At 47.7% G+C, this 20,382-nt stretch overlaps 1 long non-coding RNA gene across 1 annotated transcript; it reads right to left on the reverse strand.

Moving 5' to 3' along the window:
• Positions 1–14,491: 14,491 nt before the first annotated feature.
• Positions 14,492–18,259, reverse strand: LOC123329394. Its single transcript, XR_006544778.2, has 2 exons — positions 17,842–18,259; positions 14,492–15,514 (listed from the first exon to the last, which is right to left on the reverse strand). It is a non-coding gene; the product is annotated as an uncharacterized LOC123329394 (long non-coding RNA).
• Between the last annotated feature and the right edge of the window lie 2,123 nt (positions 18,260–20,382).

Genomic DNA, 20,382 nt, shown 5'->3' on the forward strand with positions numbered 1-20,382 from the left:
CACACAAAACTCATACACGAATGTTCCCAGCAGCATCATTTGTAACATGTGAAAGGTGGAAACAACACAAATGTGCATCAGTAGGTGAATGGATAAATGAAACAGTCTATCCATACAACAGAATATTACTCAGCAATGAAAACAAATGAGGTACGGATGCATTCTACAGCACGGGTGAACCTTGAAAACACTGGGCTAAGTATGAGAAACCAGCTACAAAGACCACAACATATGATATGATTCCATTCATTTAAAATGTCCAGAATAAGCAAATCTACAGAACTAGGGCTTGCTTCCCTGCAGTTTCCTAACATACTTTTTCCCCAAGGTTTATATAAGGGTTGGGTTATAGTGTGGAGCCTGTGTGAACTTGGGCAGGTCACCTCTCCATTTCTCATCTGTAAAATGGGAACAGTCATGGCTGCGTCAACCCTCAGGAAGATGGTCACAAGCAGATGGGATCACAGAGTGAAAGGGCCTTAGAGCCTGTAATTACCATCTTTGCTAGGACTCCACCTCCCAGAGAAGTGCCCAGGAAGACATCTGTGCCCAGGAAACATGACAGTTCCCATGTACCTATTCGTTTCTGCATCTCCATGTCCAGTCTGTAGGCTCCATGAGGGTGAGGACTGGGTCTTTCTTGGTCATTACTGGATGTTCAGCCTGGCAAGGTGCCTGGCAAGTAGTGGGTGATACAGAAATATCTGGGAAGAAAAGAAAACGTGAATGACTGTGGGAAAGAGGATTAAAAGAAGGAATGCAAATCGTTCAATATGTCCAAAAGGTGTCTAAGCCACAAGCCCTCTGAGGCATGGTCACTGAGCCCCAGCATCTTCCCACCCCCGTCAGAGTGTGGCGGCTCCCCACCCACCTCTCTGATCGCCCCTCTCTGTCTGCCCTGTGGCTGCCCCTAGCCTTCTTCATTCATTCACTGGCTCTGCATTTGCTGGGCATCCACCACATGTTGAAATGAGCTTGACATCAGTAGATATTGCCAGATGGCTTTCCTAAGCTGTCCCCTTGTCTTCAATGAATGCTCGTCTACACTGCCCCACATCCTCATCAGGGCTTGATGACACTGATCTTCCTTTCGCTTCCCTCTGTTGTTGTTGTTCAGCCGCCCAGTCTTGTCCAAGTCTCTGCGATCCCATGGACTGCAACATGCCAGGCCTCCCAGTCCCTCATCATCTCCCAAAATTTGCCCAAGTTCATGTCCATTGCATTGTTGATGCCATCCAGCCATCTCATCCTCTGGTGCCCTCTTCTCCTTCTGCCCTCAATCTTTCCCAGCATTAAGGTCTTTTCCAATGGCTGTTCACATCCGATAACCCAGGCTTTCCTGAGCTCTATCTCTCATAGTGGACACTTGGGAACGAGTGGCCCAGCCCTGCACAAGTACAGGTAGACCTTGAAGATGTGCGTTCGAGTCTAGACTGCCGCAGTAAAATGAATATTGCAATAAAGCAGGTCACACAAGCTTTTGGTTTTCCAGTGCATATAAAAGCTATGTTTACACTCTACTGTGGTCTATTACATGTACAATAGCGCTGTGTCTAAAAAAAAAGTATATATCTTAATCTAAAAATACAAAACAATAACAACAAAACAATTGCAATAGTAACATCAAAGATCACTGATCACAGATCACCATGACAAACATAACAAGGAAAAAGATGAAATACTGCAAGAATAACCAAAATCTGAGACACAGACATGAAGTGAGCAAATGCTGCTGGAAAAATAGCACAGATGGACTTGCTCGATGCAGAGTTGCCACAAACCTTCAATTTGTAAAACAAAAACAAATGTAGTATCTGCAAAGGACAATAAAACAAAGTGCAATAGATTGAGGTATGCTAGTATCTTGAGACCTTTCATTTCCAGCCCTGTCTCCTGACACAATCTGGAAAATGGGCTTGTCCTTCTGTTAGGGGTCCAGGCTCTTGGCCCCGCAAGCTGGGAGCTGTGCTCTCCTGGGCCCCCTGCCCCTTACTCGCCCCTTCTCACACGAGGCACCCAGATCTGGGTCCCCTCCTCTGTGACTTCCACCTTGCCAGTGCCATGGTCTTCATAGGACCCTTGCCCTCCCCTCCTAGCTGGCCTCTGCAGCAGCTCCGAAGGGACCTCTTTGCCTCCAAGAGTCCTACCCTTTTCTGCCCATTGTCCATTCCTGTGAGGTAGCTAGAGTTAGACCTAGAATCACAGAGCTGGCCATCCCTCGCTCCCGGCCTGCTCCCCAGGGCCCCAGGACAAAGTCTACAACTTATACTCAGGCCCCTCCGAGTGTGGGTGTCCCCATTTTCTCCTAATCCCCTCCCCCTCACCAGGCTCACATGCCTCCAAGCCTCTGCCCAGACTGAGCCCTTTGCCTGGAATGCCCTTCCCATCTCTGTGTGATATCCAGAATACAGCTCAACTATCACCTTCTCCAGGAAGCCTGCCCTGATCTCACCTTTCCTAGACCTGTCTCAACTGGGTTTATTAGGTACCCCCTGCTCTGTACCTTCAGGGCCCCCTGGTCCTCTCCACAGTCCACTAAACTCATCGGCAAATGACTCCAGGCAGCCTGGCTGTCCAGGCTGTCTCTATGCCCCAAGTCTGGCATGTTGAGTCCAGCATGTCCGCGGCAGCACTGAATTGAGAGCTGAAGCCCTCTCCTCCGCTCTGGGATCTGACCTTACGTAGGGCTCCAAAGCTAGAGCAGGAAACATGTTGTCACCATCACCTGAGGGACACAGGGGCCAGCCAGGCACAGGGTGGTTTCTCAGGGCCAGCAGGGAGGACATCCTTAGCAGCTAGCTAACTGGAATGGCTTGGGTGGGCAGGCGCGCGTGGGAAGTATGACTGGTATGCAGGCTCCAGGCTCCCCCCCCCACCCCCCTGCACCTCAGTTTACACCGGTCTGGCTCTGGGGGGGCAGGCAGGGCTGGACCCCACACTCCCTGACAGGCACTGTGAGGGCTAAGAGTTCCGATTTTTCATGTTGTCACAGAAAAATGTCCATGACGCTTAGAGTATTTAGGCTACTTTGGTCCGCGGTGATGAACTGCATGTTTCATCCACAGAGGCCGCATGGGAATGGCCAGGAGCAGGGGAGCCGGCAGGGGTTTTAAGACTGCCTGGCGAGGGGCGGGGTCCTCTCTGCCCCTATGGATGCTGGATGCAAGGCCTTAGGCAAATTAAACAGAGACTAGAGGTGTGTGTGAATAAATGATTTGGTTAAACCCTGTAACTCTGAGGTCAGAGACCTAGTTAACACCTATACAACAGAAGTTAATACTCAGGATTTTGTTCTCAGGCTATTAATATTCAAAGGTCTGGATGGTATTACTATAAGTGAATTAATGAATGAGTAAGTATATCTATATAGAAGACAAAGAAAGCCATATGTGGTCCAATTATGAGTGTTTAATATATTTTTGCTATTAATACATTTCTAAAGTGCTCAATTCCAATGTAAATCTATTTGGATAAATAGTATACAGAGATAAATACCTGGAAATCAATGTCCTGCATTATTTGAGAGGTGCTGACTGCTTATTGAAAATAAGAAGATATGATCTAATTGGTTATGTCTAGGAGTAATGACGGAGAAGGCAATGGCAACCACTCCAGTACTCTTGCCTTGAAAATCCCATGGACGGAGGAGCCTGGTAGGCTGTAGTCCAGGGGGCTGCGAAGAGTCGGACACGACTGAGTGACTTCACTTTCACTTTTCAGTTTCATGCATTGGAGGAGGAAATGGCAACCCACTCCAGTGTTCTTGCCTGGAGAATCCCAGGGACGGGGAGCCTGGTGGGCTGCCGTCTATGGGGTCGCACAGAGTCGGACACGAATGAAGCGACTTAGCAGCAGCAGCAGCAGAGAGTCCTGACCATGAGTGCTTCCAGGAGGCCTAGAGCTGGCCTCTGAGCTCTGGGCTAGGGACTTGCTGAATCCTTCTTCCTTAAACCTCACAAAGGAGCTCCAGGTGTTGGCTGATCATTTCAGATTCAGGAGGCTGGGTCAGAGAGGTTAGGTCAGCTGCCCTGCTGGAAGATGGGAGAAAAGACAGGGCCACTTGACTTTAAGTTCTGTCCTTTTTAATATGCTTTTTTTCTTTTTAAAAAACGTTATTTTGTATTGGGTTATAGCCGATTAACAACGCTGTGATAGTTTCAGGTGAACAGCAAAGAGAGTCAGCCAATGTATACATGTATCCATTCTCTCCCAAACCACACTGGCATCCAGGCCACCACGTAACATTGAGCAGAGTTCCCTGTGCTGTACAGTAGGTCCTCGTTGGTTATCCGTTTTAAATACAGGAGTGTGTACATGTCCATCCAAACCCCCTAACTATCCCTTCCCCCAGGCAACCAAAAGTTCTTTCTCTAAGACTGTGAGTCTTTCTGTTTTGAAAGTTCATTTGTATCACTTCTCTTTATATTCCTCACATAAGGGATGTCATATGATATTTCTCCTTCTCTGTCTGATTTACTTCACTCAGTATACATTGGAGAAGGAAATGGCAACCCACTCCACTATTCTTGCCTGGAGAATCTCAGGGATGGTGGAGCCTGGGGGGCTGCCATCTATGGGGTCACACAGAGTCGGACACGACTGAAGCGACTTAGCAGCAGCAGCAGCAGCATGAAAATCTCTAGGCCCATCCATGTTGCTGCAAATGGCATTATAATGGTTGATTAGTATTTCATGATATATATGTAACACATCTTCTTTATTCATTCCTCTGTTGATGGACATTTAGGTTGCTTCCTATGGTGGTGGTTTAGTCACTAAGTTGTGTCTGACTCTTTGCAACTCCATGGACTGTAGCCCTGCAAGGCTCCTCTGTCCATGGGATTTTCCAGGCAAAAATACTGGAGTGGGTTACTATTTCCTTCTTCAGGGAATCTTCCCAACCCAGGGATCGAATCTGGGTCTCTTGCATTGTGGGCAGGAAAGGAAAGTAAAATCACTCAGTCATGTCTGACTCTTTGCAACTCCATGGACTGTAGCCTACCAGGTTCCTCTGTCCATGGGATTTTCCAGGCAAGAGTACTGGAGTAGGTTGCAATTTCCTTCTCCAGGGGATCTTCCCAACCCAGGGATCGAAACTGGGTCTCCCGCATTGCAGGCAGATGCTTTACCGTCTGAGCCACCAGGGAAGCCCAAGGTTGCTTTCCTGTCTTGGCTATTGTAAATAGTGCTGCTCTGAACATTGGGGCACATGTATCCTTTTGGACCATGTTTTTCTCTGGATATACGCACAAGAGTGGGATTATAGGGTCATACGGTAGCTCTAGTTTTAGTTTTTAATAGGCTTTTTAAATAAATAGGACTTGTGGTAATATAGCCTTGTCAAAAACAACAGACTAGTATGCATATCTGAGAAGAAGCAAAAAGCAGGCTTTGATTTTGAAGAGCTGCCATAAATTACTTCCTCAAGAAGCTGAAAGAACCACCCAGCCCACCCCACCCCAAATTCATGTGGCCTACACCTCTGACCCATCAGGAAATCTCCACACAGGTCATCAGTGAAGGCCTGCACTCTGTGGCTGGCCTCCTTCAGGTGTAAGGGGAGCCTCGGGTTACCAGGGCCAGCGGTCACTGGTGTGACCGCGAGGGCCACACCAGTGACTGCAAGGGCCACATCACCTGGCATGTGGAAACCCAGCACTTCCTATCTTGGAACCGGGGCTCCTTGGTGACTCTGCCTCTAAACTGGTAGGTCCTGTGACATCTCCAAGCCTCAGTTTCTGCATCTGTGAAAAGGGGGGGAGGACCATCTGTTGCATCCACCTCAAACAGTGGGTGTGAGGTTCAAAGGCAGGGAAGCGTGGGAAAGCCCTTAGCAGATGGAAAGTGATGGACAAAGGGGAAGGGCCCTGATGTCAGTATCGCCCTCTGAAGCCCTGAATGCACTTCCTGGTTTCACCTGGCTTCCAGGAGGTTCCCTGGGAGCCTAACAATGGTTCATCATTTAAATGAAGGACAAAGCACTGAGGTTCTCATAGGGTATTAGAAACACAGTTAATTGGGGAAATATGTAACTCAGTCAGAGGACACCTGCCCCACCCTTTGGCACCCTGAATGACTCCCAGGTGGCTGAGCAATTGCTGGGCCTCTGAGCCACTCAGGGTTGGGGTGCCCTGTGCCCACGCAGCCACCAAGAGCAGGACCAACTTGTCTGCCAGGCGCAGGACACCCAATACCTCGGGCCCAGGAGACTTCTAGGTGCCCATGAAAATGGTTCAATTTCCTTTTCTTTTAAAAATCTGAAGAAAAAAAAAGGATATGCTCATCATTGTATCAATGTAGTCATAAAATATAACTTTTATTTAGTAATTTTTAATTTTTTAAAAAATTTAATTAATTTGGCTGCATAAGGTCTTAGCTTCGGCATGCAGGATCTTCAGTTATAGCATGTGGGATCTGATTCCCTGACCAGGAATCAAACCCAGCCCCTCTGCACCTTAGCCACTGGACCACCAGGAAAGTCCCAACTTTTATTCAAATGTTCATTCATTTTATGGAGGAAGGAGCCCATGGGGGCCAAGTGCCTAAAGCCCATGAAAATCACCAGTGAGGTCCTGACAGATAGCGGGACCAGGGAACAAGGTGAGTCCTTTCCTTGTTTGGAGCCACTCAGCTGGTGAAAGTGGATTGCAAAAATGGCCCCAATTCTTGACAGGGCTTCTCACTATAGAGGCAGTCTGTTTTCCCAGCCCTTGAGTTTAGGCTGAGCCTCACACTAGCTTTGGACAACAGCTATGCCTCAGGTGCCCTGGGCTGAGTTCTGAGCTAGGCTGCCAAACGTCCTGCAGCTTGCGTTCTGTAGCTTTTGGAGTCTCGGGCCCGCTGTGTGAATAATCCTGGGCTTGCCTGGTGGGTGACAAGGGACACAGACTTTGTTTCTCTGTCACCCTGGCCATGGGCAGCCAAACCCCGGAATCAGAGCTGCCCAACTGACTGTGAACACTGAGTATAGCCAGCCAAGATTGAAAGAAGAATGGACCAGCTGAGCCTGGCCCAAGTTGCAGACTCACAGAACTGTTAGCTAAATAAACACGTGTTGGAAGCCACTACCTTTTGGGGTGGTTTGTTATGCAACAAAAGCCTAATTAATGCAGCTGCCTCTGCCCTGAGGAAGGACTTTTAAATGAGGAGGGATGGGCTGTCATTCCATCTTCTAATCTAAGTGGGACCAGACCTAAGGAGTCAGCTAGACCAGTGTTGTCCAAAGGAAGTGACAGACAAGCCACAGATGTGAGTGTGCATGCAATTTTATTTTATTTTGGGGAGTTTCCTTTTTTTAATTGAAGTATAGTTGACTTACAATGTGATGTTATTTTCAGGTGTACAGTTATATATATACATATGAAAGTGAATCGGTTATATACATACATATATATAGACATAGATATAGATATGGATATAGATATTCCTTTTCAGATTCTTTTCCACTACAGTTTATTACAAGATAGTGAATATAGTTCCCTGTGCTAAATGGTAGGTCCTTGTTGGTTATCTATTTTATATATAGTAGTGTGTATCTGTTGGAGAAGGAAATGGCAACCCACTCCAGTGTTCTTGCCTGGAGAATCCCAGGGATGGGACAGCCTGGTGGGCTGCCTTCTGTGGAGTTGCACAGAGTCGGGCACCAGTGAAGCAACTTAGCAGCAGCAGTGTGTGTCTGTTAGTCACTCAGTTGTGTCCGACTCTTTGCGACCCATGGACTGTAGCCCACCGGGCTCCTCTGTCCATGGAATTTTCCAGGCAAGAATTTCTGGAGTGGGTTAGCCATTCCTTCTCCAGGGTACCTTCCTGACCCAGGGATTGAACCCAGGTCTCTTGCATTACAGGTAGACTCTTTACCATCTGAGCCGCCAGGGAAGCCTGTTAATCCCAAACTCCTAATTTATCCCTCCCTCACCCCTTCCTTTCCCCTTTGGTAACCATAAGTTTGTTTTCTATGCCTGTTTCTATGAGTCTGTTTCTGTTTGGTTAATAAGTTCATTTATATCATTTTTTAAACTCTGGTATGTGTGTAATTTTAAATTCAATAGGCAACATACTGTTAAAAGTACAAAGAAACCAGGGAGATTAATTTTTATTATTTGTATTTTATTTTAAAATGTTATTTATTTATTTTTTGGCCGCACTGCATGGCGCATGGGGATTTTAGTTTCCTGATGAGGGATGGAACTCGTGGCCCCTGCAGTGGGAGCATGGAGTCTTGACCACTGGACTGTTAGGGAAGTCCTTGTATTTCGTTTTATTTTTTCGTTGTGTAGATCTACACTTACTCAAATGGAAAGACGTCTACAAAACAGTGGACTTTGTTATGCTTGACAAAGATCTTACACGTTTTGGTGGATGTTCTAGGAAGTAGCATTGGGCCGACCCACTGACCATCCACTGTCCTTCCCCTGGCTTCACTCTGAGCCATGGACCCAGCCATGGGGATCCAGCCAGGTGTGCTGCCCTTGATGTCTGTGTTTTCTGTGCTTACAGAGGGTGCACTGACTTATTCAAGTTCTCCCACTCCTGGCAAGTGGCAGCCCCTGCACTGAAACCTCAGCTCAGTTCAATCGCTCAGTTGTGTCGGACTCTGCAAACCCATGGACTGCAGCACGCCAGGTTTCCCTGTCCATCACCAACTTCCAGAGCTTTGCTCAAACTCATGTCCATTGAGTCAGTGATGCCATCCAACCATCTCATCTTCTGTCATCCCCTTCTCCACCCGCCTTCAATCTTTCCCAGCATCAGGGTCTTTTCAAATGAGTCAGTTCTTCTCACCGGAACCTAGGCCGCCTCATTTAATCCCAGTGGCCACTCACACATGTTCCCGTCTTGTGGGGGCGGGCTGGCAGGGTGTCGGGAACACCTGTAAATCTGGAATCATTCCTTCCTTTCCCAGTACATCCATCCCCACAGGCCCTCGCTTGCCCCAGAGATCTGTGGTCTCCATCACACCTGCTTCTCAACCCTGCCCGGCAACCTCCTCAGTTTCCCAAGTCCACTCTCTTCTGCCCACAGAAGTGATTTCAAATCTCTCTCCTGCCTGTCAGGCTTCTGAATCATCTCCGCCCCATTCTCCCACTCTTGCACCATCTCCCCATGCCTGGCACATGGAGGGTGGTTGGTAATACAATTTGCAGGGCATCCTTGAGAGCTGGGCAGAGGTCCCCGACTCTCTTCTTCTCCCTGCCCCTGATGAGGTGGCGCTCAGACCTCCGGCTCCGGAAAGGGACACCTCATGTTCCCAAGAATCCCCCCTCCTCTCTCTGTGCCCCCTGCCCAGGAACTGCCTCCTCTCTGTTCCACAGTCACTCACACTCACTCACATGCGAGCGGGGAGAGCAACAATGGACCACAATTAACCTAGTGTTTCCTGAGAGGAGATGGCTGAGCGCCATGAGTCATCGTCAGGGCAATTCCAGAGAATGCTCAGCCTCCCCTGCTGCCTCGCAGGGGATGAAGGTGGGGAGCGTGTTCAGATCCCACATCCTGCCTCTCCCTGGGAAGAGAGGCAACAGGGTACGGGGACTATAAGAGGTAAAAGCTCAGGCTTTGCAGCCAGATGGATACTAACACTCCAGGCCAAATTTTGGGCTTCCTTCACAGCTCAGTTGGTACAGAATCTGCCTGCAATGCAGGAGCCCCCGGTTCGATTCCTGGGTCAAGAAGATTCCCTGGACAGGGATAGGCTACCCACTACAGTATTCTTGAGCTTCCCTTGTGGCTCAGCTGGTAAAAAAACCACCTGCAATGCGGGAGACCTGGGTTCAATCCCTGGGTTGGGAAGATCTCCTGGAGAAGGGAAAAGCTACCCACTCCAGTATTCTGGCCTGGAGAATTCCATGGACTGTATAGTCTATGGGATCACAAAGAGTCGGACACGACTGAGTGACTTTCACTTTCACTTTCAGGGAAAGTTCTAACTCTGTTACCGACCAGCTGTGTGAGCTGGGCCACTTAGCTTCACTACACTGCGGCTGCTCAGGAAGGAGGGACCACTGAGTCCAGCTCACGGGGCTCAGCGAGATCTACATGTCTTCATGCCCACAAAGGACCTGCTGCATCCAGGGCACTCAGAACAGGAAGGCTGTGCAGACACTGGCAAGGATGATGACAATGCAAACGACGATGATGATGGTGCTTGGGGCCAGGCCCTGTGGACGTGGGAGGCCACCAGATGCCCGAGGGACGGCTGGGCATGTTCTCTCCCCACATCTGGTTTCTGCACAGGCTCAGGGTCACCATGGAAACAGTGGCTGCTCTGGGGGAGGTGACTTGGGCGCCCTGAGTACCTTCCTTGGAAGGGACAGAACCCGCCCAGGGGATGTGAAACACCGGGCAAGTGGACTGCACGGGCTGGTCAGAAGGCAAGGAGGAAGGAGGCTCTTCTCGAGGGAAATCCCTGCTGTAGCCCCAAAAGAGAAAGTGCAGGGGTGCCTCCTCCGCCATCTACTCAGGGCGTCCACATACTTCCCCAGTTCCCACCGAAGCACCTGCTGACCCTGGTGATGTCGCTTATTCCCTCCCTGGGGCAATGATAGTTGACTCTCACCTCAGAGGGTGTATTTTGCATGAAGACAGGAGATGCCTTATTCTACCTCAGGGTTCCCTGTCCCTGACTGTAGGCTTAGGGCATGGAGAGGGAAAGAGAAATTGGCAAGAAGGTGGGCATTTGAGCAGCTCTATAAAAAATGTTTATTGTGTCCAGTTGGTCATTTAGACAGCTCTGCCACAAGCCCATTTTACAGAAGAGGATATTGAGGCTTAGAAGTAAGGATTTGCACCAGTGACAGAATTTGGGCTGACCTCTGATTTTCCCTACTTTAGTGTTGGTGGAGAAATTGAACTCCAGCTTCAATCTTCAATGAAATGACAGAAAACAAAGAAAATTCAAAAACCCAAACCCAGAAACCCTCATAGTCATTGGAGCTGTCCCTTTGAAATCCCGGTAATTTTTTTTTTCTTAAATAATTTAGGTTTTTATTTTTTAAATTTTCTTTAAAAAATTTAAAATTTTGTTTATTTTTTTCTGTTTTATTGAGACATCATTGACATACAGCACTGTATAAGTCTGAGGCCTATAACATAACGATTCTACTGACATAGATCAAGGAATAATTACTACAATGGGTTTAGTGAACACCTATCATCTCATATACATTTAACATCAAATAGAGAGAAAAGATTTTTTTCCTTGTGTTGAGAACTCTTAGGATTTACTCCCTCAACAGTTTTCAATTATAATGTACAGCAGTGTTAGTTACATTTATCAGGGTGTACATTATATCCCTAGTTCTTATTTATCTTACAGCTGCAAGTTTATACCTTTTGACCACCTTCATCCAATTCCCCCGCCCCCACCTTCCGCCTCCAGTACTGACAAGTCTGGTATTTTTTTCTTTCTGTAACCGAGTTTGTTTGTTTTTGAAGTACAACTGACCAATGACACCATGTTAGCTCCTGGAACACAGCATGCTGCTGCTAAGTTGCTTCAGTCGTGTCCGACTCTGTGCGACCCCATAGATGGCAGCCCACCAGGCTCCCCCATCCCTGGGATTCTCCAGGCAAGAACACTGGAGTGGCTTGCCATTTCCTTCTCCAATGCATGAAAGTGAAACGTGAAAGTGAAGTTGCTCAGTTGTGTCCGACTCCTAGCGACCCCATGGAGTGCAGCCTACCAGGCTCCTGCGTCCATGGGATTTTCCAGGCAAGAGTACTGGAGTGGGGTGCCACTGCCTTCTCTGGGTACACAGCATAGTGATTCAATATTTCTATACATTTCAAAATTATCACCATGGTTAAGTCTAGTTGTCATCTGCCACCATACAAAATCTTACATTGTTATTGAATATAATCCCCCACTGTACATTTCATATCTGTGACTCATTTATTTTGTGACTGCAAGTTTGTACCTTCTAATCTCCCTCACCTATTTCTCACTCCCCCATCCCACACTCCTCTGGCAACCACCTGTTTGTTCTCAGTATCTATGACTGTTTCTGTTTAATTACGTTTGTTCATATGTTTTGTTTCTCAGATTTCATGTGTAAGTGAAATCATACAGTATTTATCTTTACTTGACTTATTTCACTCAACATAATATCCTCCAGGTCAAACTACGTTGTCATTAATGGCAAGATGTTACTCTTTTTTATGGTTGATATTCCATTGCATGTACATACGACATCCTCTTTACCCACCTATCTATTGACAGATCTATCTAGGTTGCTCCCGTATCTTGGCTATTGTAAAGAATGCTGCAATGAAGATAGGGGTGCATATATCTTTAGGAATTAGTGTTTTCATTTTCTTCAGATAAATACCCAAAGGTGGGATTGCTGGATTGTATAGCAGTTTTATTTTTAAATTTTTGAGGAATCTCCATACTGTTTTTCATTGCAGCTACACCAACTTACATTCCCACATTACATTACTGCTTCTGCTGCTAAGTCGCTTCAGTCGTGTACGACTCTGCGACCCCATAGACGGCAGCCCAGCAGGCTCCCCCGTCCCTGGGCTTCTCCAGGCAAGAACACTGGAGTGGGCTGCCGTGCCCTTCTCGGTTATATTACCAGGGCTCCCTTTTCCTCACATGAGTCCCAGCACTTGGTATTTGTTGTTCTTTTGATAGTCGTCATTCTGACAGGTGTGGGGTGGTATCTCATTGTGGTTTTGATTTGCATTTCCCTGATCTTTAGTGATGCTGAGCATCTTTTCATGTTCCTGTTTGCCATCTGTATGTCTTTCCACTTTTTAAAAAAACCTTTTCAGATTTTATTTTGCCTTGTTATTTAAATTTATTGTTTATTTTAATCCTTTATCTATGCTTTAAGGAAATAAATTATTAGAGTTTCAGCTATATACCCCTTCCCTCTTCCCCTATGTTTATCTTCTTTTACTAGACAGTATTTCAGTTCAGTTCAGTCACTCAGTCGTGTCTGGCTCTTTGCGATCCCAGCACACCAGGCCTCTCTGTCCATCACCAACCCCGGAAGTTTACTCAAACTCATGAAAATAACTTAAAACTATAGGCCATGCCGTGTAGGGCCACCCAAGACAGACGGGTCATGGTGGAGAGTTCTGACAAAACGTGGTCCTCTGGAGAAGGGAATGGCAAACCACTTCAGTATTCTTGCCTTGAGAACCCCATGAACAGTATGAAAAGACAGTATTTATCTATAAGCAATTTATACCATTGTTTTATGTTTTGTAATTCACATCAATGAATTGAGCACACATTACTTGGCATTCTGCCTTTTTTTTTTACTTAAGATGCGTTGGTGAATTATTTGGGTTGATATGTGAGGACTTAGTTCATTTATTTTAGTTGCTATAAACATGCCCATCATATAACTAGAGTTTCTTTATCCACTCCTGATGGAGGCACTCTTGCTTCTACTAACTCCCTTTGAAAATAGGTCTTTAGTGAAAAATCTTTGTATACACCTTCTCTTGTTTATTGGGAAGAGTTTCTCCAGGGTCTTGCAGACTCCTTGAGGACAGAAATTATAGCCCTTCCCTCCCCCAACCTTGTCCAGAAGTGGGCACATAGCTGATTTTGATATTTGGATGTTTATTTGTTGAATGAATAAATTCAAGAAGTTCAGAGCCACCCAGACAACACATCAAGGGCAAACTTTGCTAACTGCCTCTTTAAATCCCTTTTCCTTTCCTGGTTAATGGAACACACCCGCCAAGTAGAGGATTGCCATTCTTGATGTTGTTCAGTCACTAAGCCATGTTCAACTCTTTGAGAGCCCATGGACTGCAGCATGCAGTCTTTCCTGTCCTTCATGGTCTCCCAGAACGTGCTCAAACTTATGTTCACTGAATTGGTGATGCCATTCAACCATCTCATCCTCTGTCAGCCCCTTCTCCTCGTGCCCTCAATCTTTCCCAGCATCAGGATCTTTTCCAATGAGTTGGCTCTTTGTATCAGGCTGCTAAAGTACTGGAGCTTCAGGTTCAGTATCAGTCCTTCCAATGAATAGTCAGGACTGATTTCCTTTAGGATTGACCGGTTTGATCTCCTTGCAGTCCAAGGGACTGTCAAGAGCCTTCTCTAGCACCACGGTTCAAAAGCATCAATTCTTCGGCACTCAGCTTTCTTTATGGTCCAACTCTCACATCCATACATGGTTTTTCCATAGTGGAAAAACCATGGCTTTGACTATACAGACCTTTGTTGGCAAAGGGATGACTCTGCTCTTTAATGCACTGTCTAGGTTTGTCATAGGTCTTTTTCCAAGGAAAAAGTGTCTTTTAATTTCATGGCTGCAGTCACCATCTGCAGTGATTTTGGAGCCCCTGAAAATAGTGTCACTGTTTTCACTTGTTCCCCATGCCAGTTTGAAAATGCAAAAAGTATGACTATGACCCCGGATCACCAGTAGCCTAAGCCAATCATGAGAATCCTGTTCCTGCTTTCCCAGCTCCCCCAGTGGCTGGGAGTGGCCATGTGACTGGGTTCTAGCCAATGAAATTGAAAGGATGTCTGGTTGGGAATCGGTGGGAAGGCTTTGCTTTCCTGATAAAAGGAGGCTTTGAAACTGTTGGCTCTTTCCCAGAACTTTGAAGCAAATTCTTGTACTCTTGCTATCCTGAAACCAACATGCAAGGAAGCCTCAGCCAGCCTCTTAGAGCAGGCAGGGGCTGGCAAGCTATTCTTACAAAGGGCCAGATAGTAAATATTTTAGACTTTGTGGGCCATTCAGTCTCCGTCACAGTTCCTGTGCTGCTGCAGCGTGAAAGCAGACATAGATAATAGGGAAGGACATGTATGTTCCAATACAAGTTATTTACAAAATCAGGCAACGAGGCCATAGTTGGCTAACCTCTACCTTAGAGAATGAGAGAGCAATGGAGGGAGATAGTTTCTTATTGCTGCTGCAATAAGTGGCATAGCACATTTATTCTCTTATAGTTCCTGATGTCTGAAGTCCAAAACTGGTCTTACTGGGGTAAAATCAAGGTATTGGCAGAGTTTGATCTTTCTGAAAGTTTCAGGGAAGGAGTCCACTTCTTGCCTTTTCCAGCTGGCAGAGGCTACCTACAGTCCTTGGGTAGTGGTCCCCTTCTAGCAATGGCATCACTCTGACCTCTGCTTCTGTCATCACATCTTAAAAGCCAGCAGCAAATACCAGATACGCAATACACAACTTAGACTCTCTTGGACAATATAGCGCCTACTGAGCCACCAACTGCTGTCGCTGAGTGAACCCATTAGACCAGTGGAAGAACTGCCAGCTGATCCCAGCCCAAACTCTGATGCCAAGAAACATGAACCAATAAATAATTGTTGTTTTGAGCCACTAAGTTTTACGACTGTATTTTAAGCAACAATAAATGACTGATAAAGAAATATTCAACACCAATAGTGCCACTAATTTGTGCTCTTCCCTCCTTTTTCAGCCTTGAGGGCAGACGTGACATCTGGAGCCGCAGCAACCGTCTTGCAACGTGACGAAAAGACCAGCAGAATCATGGTGTGTCTGGCTTTGACATCACTGAGCTGCCAAAATAACAACAGTCCTTATTCAATTTTGAATTTCTTTTTATGTGAGAAAATAACTCCTCCTATTTATGTAATACCATAATTCTAGCTACTTGCAAACGAAAGAGCGTCTAACTAATACATGGCAAGGTGCCAGGCCTCTGAGGCAGCTGGGAAAGGGTCAGAGATAATTAAGAATTAAGACAGAAATCATGTTTCATGGGGGAAATTTGAAACCTGGGTCCCAGCTGTGTTCTATTTCCTTTTTGCCATCAGCATAAACATCCAGAGAACCTCCTTCCAATAGAGAGAACTTGGAAATGACCAAATGAAAAAAGTCTGAAAGACACCTGGGTTCAGCCTCACTGATAAGATTGGGAACTCTTATGCCTTGGCCCTGTTTTCTGTGAAGAGAAGTGACTCAGGGCAGTTGTGAAACTCTGAGGCCTGCATATATTTACATTTGGGCCCTTTCACTGCTCTGGGCAGGAAGATTTCCGGCCTGAGGTTGTTCTCTCAAAGGATTTGTTGCTGGGACTGGGGAGTGGCTGGAAAGAGGCCGCGCTTGATTCACAGCAAGGAGTCGATGAAACACAGAGGTGAAGACCAGGTGGTTGTTCAGCAGGAAACATCTCAAAGCAGGCCCAGGGCCGGCCCAGGTCCCATTCTTCTGTTTCTTCTTCCTTTCTAGAAGGCCCCAGTTCCATCTGTGAAGAATGCACTTCCTTTCAAACACCTCCCCACACACATACCACACACACATACACCAGGAATGGGTTATCTCCTTCCATCCCAAAAGCTCTTTTCTTCTCCATCTTGTAGATAACAATAATGGCTCATTATTTTTGACTGCTTACCATAACCTGGGCCTGTGCTAAGAGCCTCACTAGTATTAGCTAAGCAAATCCTCAAGGTGGGTTTAAAAATGTTCATTTGACAGACAAGGAAATGAACACAGAGAGGTTAAGTGACTTGTCCAAATTCACACAGGTTACACTCAGTTGTGTCCAACTCTTTGCAACCCCATGGACTTCAGCCTACCAGGCTCCTCTGTCTATGGGATTTTCCAGGCAAGAGTACTGGAGTCGGTTGCTATTTCCTTCTCCAGGAGCTTCCCGACCCTGGGATTGAACCTGGGTCTCCTGCATTGTAGGCAGATGCTTTACCATCTGAGCCACCAGGGAAGTCATAAATAGCGCAACCAGGATTAAAATCCAGGCACTCTGACTCCACAGCTCAAACCCTTAACCACAACCCTCTCTCACCCACAGAGGAGGAAAGTAAGGTTCAGAGAGGTTAAGTAATCTGCCTGATTTGCAGAGCCAAGATTTGCACTTGGGTCAGTCTGGCTACAGCTTCCCGTACTTGCTCTCACCCTGACACCTCTGTTTGCCTCTGAACTCTCCTGAAAGCATCACCCATCGTCCCCAACTATGGAGAAATGAGCACTACAGCTAGAGTCTGGAGGTCAGGTCTGAGTCTTACTTCTGTCCTGTCCACATCTGCTGACCTTGAGTGAACACATGTTGTTGGCAGTAAATTGAGACTTGGGTTTGCCTCACCCACCTGAGTGAACTTTGTTGATCAAACGTGATTAGGAGTGCTGGAAGAATTGGATCCACTGCGCGGTTATTGGTGGTGTTCTGGTTGGTGTTTCTCTAACACCCCAGCCTCAGGGTTACTGTATTCCTGAACTGGCATTTGACCTGCAGTGCCTTGTTCTGGCAGCTGGTTGAGTTTGGGGTTTCCTGCTGCTGTGCAAAATTACCACCCTTCATAAAATGCTCAGGGATGGCAAAGGTTTTGCAATCAGTTATTGCATCAGGAAAACTCTCTGAATAGCGCCATTCTACCCTCTTCCCCGCCCAGGTGCTGGCTCAGCCAGCTGGAGGTCAGACACCAGGGGGAAGGATAGGTACTTCTTTTCCCCCCACCCAGACAGTGCCTGCCAGACCTTGGATCGAGCCCAAATACCCCCAGGAAAATGCTGGTCCTCTGGGAGGGATATCATGAGAACCAAAGCTGGCCTGGGGAGCAGGGAACACAGATGGACTGGGCGGCAGCCCCCGCCCCACCCTACTCCAAAGAGTCCAAAGTCCTGCCCAGCCACTAACCAGCTGTGACACAGGGCAAGCCACACACCCTCTCTGGGCCTTGGGTTCCTTATCTGCAGAATGGGAGCCCTAATTCACCTCGATCGCACGGTGAAGTGAGTGCGTATGTGCACTCTTGAAATGAAGTCCTCGGTAAGCTCTAGCCATCGTTGTTGTCAGTATTACTCTATGACTCGGCCTGGCCTGTTTGACCCCAGAAGCACCATGGAAAACCCACCGCTTTTCACTCACCTCGGCTCTGCCGCCATGACCTTGAGATCATTCCTCTGACCTCTGTGAACCTCATTTTGGGGACAGGACTACGCCTACCAAGTCTGTGGGGGTGGTGCTATGAATTCGATGAGAAAATGGGTCTGGAGGGCCCGGCCCAGTGCCTGGTGCAGAGGAAGTGCCCATCAATGGTGGCCTTTATCACGAGTCTGGTTTGCATGGGACCCTGAGGGAAGCGGAGCTGGGGAACAGAGGAAGCAATTGTACAGAGGTGAGTGGGGGAAGGGGCCTCCCCAGGGGCGGGCAGTGACAGTCCTGGGCACTCAAGCCTGGCTGAGCCCTACTTCCACTTTATTCTCTACGGTGGCATTCATCCTCGCAGCCTGGGAACATAGAGGGAGGGAGCCCTTGCAGGACACGGCACCAGGCACCCTCAGGATTTTCTCATGCCCTCCTCAGGCTCGCAGGTTCCCACAGGGGCTCATAAAACGTTTTTAACCCTCTCCTGCCCCAGGAGATGTTTTCCAATCATCAAGGATTGACACCCGGATGATACCAGGACTCCTTATTGTCCTCCCTGAAGGTGACAGGGAGGTCTCCCTGGGTACCACTGGACTGGGGTTGCCACTGTGCGCCATCTCTTCCCAATTCTGTGCTCAGTGGCCTCTTGTGGGTCCTTTAGAATGGACCACGGTGGGTATTTACACCACGGAAATTGGCAAATACAGCAACACTAAACAGGTTGTTAAACATTCACCAGCATCCCTGTGTCCCCCAACAACTGGGACGTGAGGCTGTTGTAGAGTAAAAGTAGGACTGGTCTTCAGTGGAGGGAACCAGGTGGCAGAGCATAGCCACGTGGGAGAGGAGCTGGGAGACACCCTCCCCACCCCAGCCTGCCAAACTCCTAGCAAAATCGACTGGAGCAGCTGTTAGAAAGAGAACTGGAGAGTGATGATAAGGGGGAAGCAGAAGTCTAACGAGCGATTGTACTGATGTCTGTCGGAGAAAATCGGCAGGGGGCTGGTGTGCACAGAAAGGGAGCTGGTCTGAGAAGAGGGGTCAAGCCGCAGCCGCGGGGGAGGAGGGCAACCTTGGCATCCAACACAGGCGTTGTCCCGCGAGCGCCCAGCATCCTCCCATCAACTTTCTTCTCCAGAACCCAGACCCCCCCTCTCCCACGAGCTGCGTCTCACACCGACTGCGTCCCAGGAGTGGACCAGATTGATCCATTCTGATTGCCAGCTGTACCAGCTAGCTAGGGCTACTTGACAAAACACCACAGACGGGGTAGTTTAAATGACAGAATCTTATTTTCTCACTGTTCTGGAGTTCAGAGTCCAAGTTCAAGGTGTTGGCAAGTTTGGTTTGTTTTGAGACCTTTCTCCTTGTCCTGTGGATGGCCACCGTGTCTGCACATGGTCATCCCTTGGAATGTGTGTTATCTGTGTCCTAATCTTTTCTTAAAAGGACATCAGGCATATTGGATTAGGGCCCACCCACAGAACCTCATTTGCACTTAATTACCTCTTTTAAGGACGTTGCTAGTGGTCCAGTGGTTAAGAATTCACCTTCCAATGCAGAGGAGAGAAGGTCAATCCCTGGTCTGGAAAGATTCCCTGTGCTGAGGAGCAACTAAGCCTGTGAGCCACAACTACTGAAGCCCGTGCACTAGATCCTGCGCTCTGCACCATGAGAAGTCACTGCAGTGAAAAGCCCTTGCGCCACAGCTAGAGAGTAGCCCCCACTCACTGCATCTGGAAAGAGTCCCTCATGCAGCAGTGAAGACTCAGTGCGGCCAATGAATAAATAAAAGTAAAATACTGCCTTTTTTAAGGCCCCATCTCCAAATATGGTTACAGTCTTAGGTACTGGGGATTGAGGACTTCAGTATGTGAAGGGGGGTGGGGAGGCGGTGGGAGGCCGCAGTTCAGCCTCTAACAGCAGTCATTGTTCCAAAACGGGCACGTGGCCCAATTCAAGTCAATGGTATATGGATGGATACTCGCTGGAGGTAGAGTGGAGTCTCTGGTGAAACTCTCTTCTCACCTAAGGCAGAACACAGGGAGAGATGCTCTCTTCTTCCTTTGAAAACTGTCATGTTAGAATGTGATACCCAGGCCTGGGGGTGCCCAGGGTGGGTACTGGGAACTCTACAGGGTTGAGGTGGTGTATCAGCCAGCCCTAAAGTCAGCCCAAAGCTGTCCTGTGGGTTGAAGCTGGCTTAAGTTAAGGTTTTGGTTACACCTGGAAACCACCCTAACTGCCATTTGAAGCAGAGATAGTTAGGGTTCCACCTACACCTCCTCTCTCCACCTCTCTGCGCTCACGGTGGGACATATTTTATTTCCCGGCTTCCCCTGAAGTTGGGTGGGACCATGTGACCAAGTTCTACCAAAAGACATGGGAATGAATATGAGTGCAGGACACCGGCCATCTCCAGGCTGAAGGGGTTTGGCTCCTTCACCGGCTCCTCCCCTGCCAGCCAGAGGGGACCTGGTGTTGGCTGGGACCTGGCCTTGATCACGTGGATGACGTGCTAGAGACCCAACATGGAGGGAA

Source organism: Bubalus bubalis, chromosome 15 (genome assembly GCF_019923935.1).
Source record: "Bubalus bubalis isolate 160015118507 breed Murrah chromosome 15, NDDB_SH_1, whole genome shotgun sequence".
In the NCBI taxonomy this organism is placed as follows: Eukaryota; Metazoa; Chordata; class Mammalia; order Artiodactyla; family Bovidae; genus Bubalus; species Bubalus bubalis.